Genomic DNA, 6,979 nt, shown 5'->3' with positions numbered 1-6,979 from the left:
GCCACTTTATTAGGTGCACACTTTCAGCTACTCGTTAACACAGATAATTAATAATCAGCCAATCAGTGGAAGCATGCAGCGCATTTCAGCATGCAGTCATGCTGAAGTTCAAACTGAGTATCAGAATGGTGAAGAAAGGGGATTTAAGTGACTTTGAACGCATCGTGGCTTTTGGTGCCAGACAAACTGCTCTAAGGTTTTCAGGAGCTGCTGGGATTTTCACGCACGGACATCTTTATAGCTTACAGAGGATGGTCTGAAAAAGAGAAAATAGCAGTTCCCAGAGTGACAATGCTTTGTTGATGCCGTCAGACTCCTTTAAGCTGATGCTGTAGGAAGGCAATAGTAACTCACTCATTATAACCAAAGTATGCAGACGAGCATCTCTGAATAGACAAAAGATTAAACCTTGAAGCAGACTGGCTACATTCGCAGAAGACCACTCTGGGTATCACTACTATCAGCTAAGAACAGGAACGTGGGGCTCCAATCCACACAGGCTGGGCAAAGCTGGGAAATGGAGGAATGGAAAAACGTTGCCTGGTCTCATGAGTCTTGATTTCTGCTGCAGCATTCAGATGGTACAGTCAGAATTTTGCTTTACAGAATTTTGCTTTTGCTTTTCTACCAAGCATCGCAAATATGTCACTGCCTCTTTAAGTATCATTACTTATCATGCCCATCCCTTTATGGTCACGGTGTACCTTATTCTGTTGGCTGCTACCATCTTGTTACACAAAACTCAGATCTAACTGGTTTCTTGAACATGAACATGACTTTACCGTACTTGAATGGCTTCCACGGTGTATCATAAATATAATATCAAATTTCTTTCTAAATCTCCCGTCACCTCAATGAAACTTTTGTTTTCTACAACTCTGATTTGGTTTTACTCCTCGAATCAACCCTATCAGTAGGCCAGATGTTTGAAGTACAAAATAAGAAAACCAAAAGCAACAACAACAAAAAAAACCTCCCTAATGAACACCAACCAGGAAACAAAGATAGCAGCTAGCATTTCATAGTTAATGGTGGAGTTATTTTTATTCCTTAGCAGGGCTGAAAAGAACAGTGACAGATTGACTAAAACATCACGGCTCTAAATAAATCCCCATCTGCCACAAATTTAAATATTCAACTGCTGAATGAAGTTTCTGTTATGTCTCATTTAGAAGTTCTTTCATCTGTCTTTCTGGGAAAAAGAAACAAATCTTAATCGTTAAATTACCACATTTTAAGAGAAATTAGGAGCCATTACAGATAGTGGAAGCTGAAATATAACTAACATTTTCGAGCATCAAAAATGACAAATCTACGCTGCAGCTGCAGTGATGAATGGATACACTGTATATTAATAATGTTTACACTCTGCTGTTGTCGTGTTCCAATTTAGTAATTGTGATTTCAGTTATGTTCAAACGTCTTCTCATACTGAGAAATCTAAAGATGTCACTTTTCCTTCAAGCTGATAATCTTTTAAATATTTTGAGTCAGATTTCTCATTCATATGACAGCAGCTCAGCCCACAGACACATGCTCTGTAATGCATCAACTAGGTTTCTACACGACTACAACTCTGGATCTTACCTGGATCCAAATATGCCTTTGGTGAACAAATATGATATTTAAGCTCATTTCATTAAAATAAACAGACGTCCTTATGTAGAATTTAAAAAAATCTGATCAGATCTGTTGAGTAGATGAAATCTACTACTACACAGAAAATACTTCATCTCCGCCTACCCGCAGCATTGACTTCACCGCTTTCTTAAAAAGACATTAAGGACTAAAGATGTCAAGGCTCTTGGTTGACACTTATTTAATATAGCTGTGTGGTTGCCATTAGCAACAGGTGTGACATCAGGGAATAATTTTTTTCTACCACCTTCAACTGCCTGAAAAACACCGGGAAACATATAAAACTAGTCATTAGTGGCTTCGGTTGAATAGTAAGTGACATGCATTGGGGCGTGAGTTAGCTCTCTGGCTTCTACACATGAACGTGTTTAACAGAGTTCTCATTAAAAGGAAGGGAAAGAGGAGCTAAAGACATATTTCAAGATCAAAGGTAACATCATTAAAACTGCGGACATCAAACCTTAGAGCCTTGTCTTCATAATGAAAGCTGTCCTGTAATGGAGATTTTTAGTCCAGAGTCTTCCTCATTAATGCCCTTTCTTCTTCATGATACACCTGCTTCTTATTTCCTACCTATCCTTACCGTTTCACCTTATGTTCACAGAGCCACCTCACAGGCTTGCCCCCTTGTTTCTCATTCAAGACTGCAGTTAGGGAATGAATGAATTACTATAAAGTGTCATCCAACATCGCTGAAGCCATCAAGGTTTATTTTTTTCTCTTCAACACGTTGCACTTTGGACAGTCCAAACATCGTTGGAGAGTCATTGTGGACTTATTGGACTGTGTCTGAACAGCTTTAGAAAAGTGCAGCTCGCAAGGATAAAGAACCAAGAGTCGTGATTAGGTGTTCCCAGTGGACGCAGGAGCGCAGATTCAGTGTGAGCCTCTGTGACACAAACATTGCGTAAGTCGAGGATTTTTTCCCTCTGCCTAGCAGGGCGAGACACGATGATGAAAACTTCCACTGTGTTTTGTTTTACATCAAACATTTGTTTGTCTCCACACTGTGGACCAAACATATGGACTGTGTTGTCTGTCTTACCTCGAAAAATATGTCTGCAAGCGTCATAAAGCAGAAGAACAAATAACAGGAATTCCTTAGGCGTGTCTGGAGGGCAGAAAAACACTGGCACTAAATCTTTGGACCAATCTGATAAAGCCTCTTTAGAGAGGATGTGAGTGGTTTAATACTTTCATTTATGTCGAGAGCCATCTTCTTATTGATCTGGTAGCAATCCATGTGTCACAGAGCGTGAGTAAAGGTGTGCTGAACCTTTCTGTTATTGCATCTGAGGTAAATTCCCTCTCAGCCAGGCACAGGGTGCTTTACTGAAGGCAGGTCATTGTACATTTAGAATCATTGTTGACATAATGTTTTTTTTCCTTCAGTTTTTAGTTCTTTTTGCACTTGTTGTTTTGTTGCTAAGGTTGTCTCAATTCCCTTCTTTTTTGTCACCTCACAGCAAATGACTGTCCATCCTGGTTGCACCAGTTGGTGCATACAAAGGAGTTCTTCCTCCCCCCTGTCCCCAAATGCTCAATCAACAATCCTTTCTGTCCAATGATCCAACCAAACCAGGCAACACACATACATTTCACAGCATATTGAAAGAACGTTTCAGGGGCATTTTTGCCTTTATTTGATAGTGCTGTATCCTGTCTTCCTTCTCTCGCCCCAACCGGTCGCAGCAGTTGGCCCTGCCCCTCCCTGAGCCTGGTTCTGCTGGAGGTTTCTTCCTGTTAAAAGGGAGTTTTTCCTTCCTGCTGTCACCAAAGTGCTTGCTCAAAGGGGGTCATATGATTGTTGGGTTTTTTCTCTGTATGCATTATTGTAGGGTCTACCTTACAATACAAAGCACCTTGCGGCGACTGTTGCTGTGATTTGGCGCTGTATAAATAAAATTGAATTGAATTGAATTGCTGTAGTGAAGAGTACACAGAAAAAACAGAGAATAGGAGAAAGCACATATTAAAGGAACAGTGTCCTCAGGTCAACCTTGAGAAAGATATTGCATAGTGGAAGTGTTTCCTTTGATCAGATGAGAAAAAGCTCAGCTCTTTGATCACAGAGAAGCGGCGTATGTTTTAAGACAGAAGTGAGAGGTGTACAACCCACAGAACACCGTCCCCACAGTGAAGCACGGCGGTGGGAGTATTATGCTGTGGAGATGCTTCAGTGTGTCTCAAACTGTGACTCTCACCAAAGTGGAAAGAATCATGAAGAAAGAAAGATATGTGAAGATTTTACAGGTACACTGGGTGTGGGTTATCACTTTGTCTTCCAATTCAACAAATATCTAAAACATACATCGGTTCTAGTGAGGAACTACCTTCAGAAGACCAACATGATAGTTACTGACTGGGCTGCAGAAAGCCCTGACTTGGATTACACTGAAAATCGGTGGGGTGAACTGAAGACCAATGCCAATGCCAGAAAACTTGTCAAACCTGAAGATTCTGGAGATTCACCAAAGAAGTAAAATAATGTAAGCAAAGAAAATAAAACTAGGACATTTGGAAAAGCTGTGTTAAGAATTCCTTGCTCAGTCCACATCTATGATTGAATTAGAAATCGTAAGCATTTCTTTAAAACAAACAACAAACAAAAATCTGGAGGACAGCACCACAGTTAAAGAATCAAAGAGCAGCAGGCTTGGTCACATCCTCTACAGCTGCCACTGTTTCAAGTTAAATGCAAGGTCATGCAAATCAGCTCCCAACGTACCCAAGTTAAAATACTTCCTGACATTTGGACCATAGCTTGGCTTGAAGTTGGGACACAAATGAAGAGAGGCTCGAGATGTAGTCAGGCACAATAAGTGAAAAACACCTCCCATGTGTTTTTAATCAGAGGTTTTCTTTGACAATAGGCCGCTCTGGGCTCATCAAACATTGTTAATTCAACACCACGCATCGTTCTGCATCCAAAAGCTCTAGCCAAACACGCCAACTCATCAGACACTGTTACTTCATTGCCATCTGGCTCATGCAGCTCCCCTGGTATTTGATAAGCTAATTATATGTTTCTTTTTTTTTTTATCTCTCTCTAAAAAGTTCTGTAGTTGGTTGCTTTGGTGTCTGACTGTTCATGTTTCAACTATCATTAAAAAGGTGAAAATACAAAAAGCAACAAAAGGTTAATTAACAGTCTTTCCCCAATGAGTGTTTAAATATTCCGAGGTGATCTTGCAAAACTTTGCATTTCTTTAACAAACATCAAGACCTTTGTATAAAACTAGCACTGAATTATCTTCATTTAAAATATTGGCTTCCAATGCTAATGTTCAGGTAGAGTGGGCAATAGTTACAACATGACCTGCTTTTTATTCTTGGGTTACAAGGCATTGAATTTCTCTTTCACACATGTAGACTCCAACACACGTTTAATGACAAAGTAAGAGTTGGCTCTATAATGAGGTGTACATGGGTCGCCATGGTAGACACAATCATTATCACACTTTCTCAGGTCTCGCGTTTGATTATCTCTGTGAAATCTGTACCATAGGTATAATGTTTACTGTGCTCTCCAGCCTAGTTTAGCTACTTAGATGACAATTTGTAAGTAGCACTAAAAAACTGTCTGATTATGATGTCATTATATTTGCCAGCATTTGGCTATGGCTCAGGTACTGCAGCTTGTATACTAATTGGAAGGTCAGTGGTTTGCTCCCAGGTTCCACCAGTCTGCATCTTCAAGTGTTTTTGGAATAGTTACAGAACCCATTGGAGCCACTGGTGTTTCATTGTGGGCGTTACTGGTAAAGTAAAAGCATAAAAAGCAAAGCCCCGTATGAAAGGTGAATGTGGCTTAATGAAAAGGGGGTTTTGTGTGCTTGACGCAGAAAAACGCTCCGCAAGTACCACTGCATGTACTGCATCAGCCACCAATGAAACACACTGCATTATTGTTTAAATGTGGACTCTTTGCATTCACTAAAGTGTAATATTTAGTCTGGCAGTAATGGTCACGCAGGAGTAGAGAGCAGTTAGTAACCACTTGGTAACTAACATGTATTTCATTAATGGGGTGGACGGGCGCTCGGTCAAATTGATCGCAAACATGTATATAGTGCTGCACCGAAAACCTCCTCGTGATCGCTTTGTTCGCTAGCAAACTGCCGCTAGACACATTGGTATGCCTTGAAAATAAAAATTGCGCCTTTTCACATTTGTTGGCTTTGCTGTTTTTTTAAAAACAGGTTCCACTAAAGGTTAGCAGGGACATGTATAGAAAATGACCTGAAAATGACCTCAGAAGCCAGTTTTATATTGATTTTTTTGCATTAATAGAATAACAATCAATATTTTTTCTATACTACAAAAGGAGAGTGAGGAATTATTAAGTTAACAGTATTTATGGTAAATGGTAAATGGCCTGTATTTGTATAGCGCTTTACTTGGTCCCTATGGACCCCATAGCGCTTTACACTACATTCAGTCATCCACCCATTCACACACACATTCACACACTGTTACCATCACATTGCAATGTGTGATGACAAACATTGCAATATGTGCTCTTCACTTAATATTCTCTGCTTATAATGTATAGATTTTGAAATCCTGTTATTTCTGTTATAGAGCTTAGTTAGCTGGTGTTTGCAGACAAGTCAAAGTCTTCTGTGCAAACTGCCACCGACTGTGGAAATCTGGTTGGGACCAAAGCAATCACACTCCCTTTGACACCAATTTCACCTCCTGTTCCTGGTTTTAGTGACAGGAGGTTTGTGTGACTGAGGCCTTAAGCCCAAAACACAGTAACAAGTTTACTTTGATAGGCAAAATACAGATAAATGATGATGATGTTTCTCTGCAGCCAGTGGATGCACAAATAGTCTTGGACTATTTGGAAGGTCATTATAACGATCTTCTTTCATACAATAAGCTTTTTAAACACATTTTAAATAACTACAAAAAATAGACATAAATACAGACAGCACAAGACCTTTTTCCTCAGCACACTGTGCTATTATCTAGAGCAACAATTACATGGCATTAGAAAGGTAAAAATCAAGCAAAGGAAATTTCAGGTTGTGGATTAAATCTGCAAAACTGCCGTTTAATTGTCTCCCCTGCTCCGGTGTCTGCTTGATGACCTGCGATATAGTCACAGGCCTGACACACTGCTTTGCTACAGGATGCAGCATACATTTGCCAGTGCATGTGTTACTTAAATGTGTAAACTGCAGCATAATGTAGCTATTAAATTCAGACCGGACAGCTAACAGCCATCCAGCGTCTCCTCATTGTCTTCATTATCTTGTGCTTCACTTTTCATTGCTGCTATTAAGTAAACAAGCAAAATGGAATAAGCACTGCTTTTAGTCTATTGTTCACA

Source organism: Oreochromis aureus, linkage group 20 (assembly GCF_013358895.1).
Source record: "Oreochromis aureus strain Israel breed Guangdong linkage group 20, ZZ_aureus, whole genome shotgun sequence".
In the NCBI taxonomy this organism is placed as follows: Eukaryota; Metazoa; Chordata; class Actinopteri; order Cichliformes; family Cichlidae; genus Oreochromis; species Oreochromis aureus.
Note: the sequence above shows the minus strand (reverse complement) of the source record.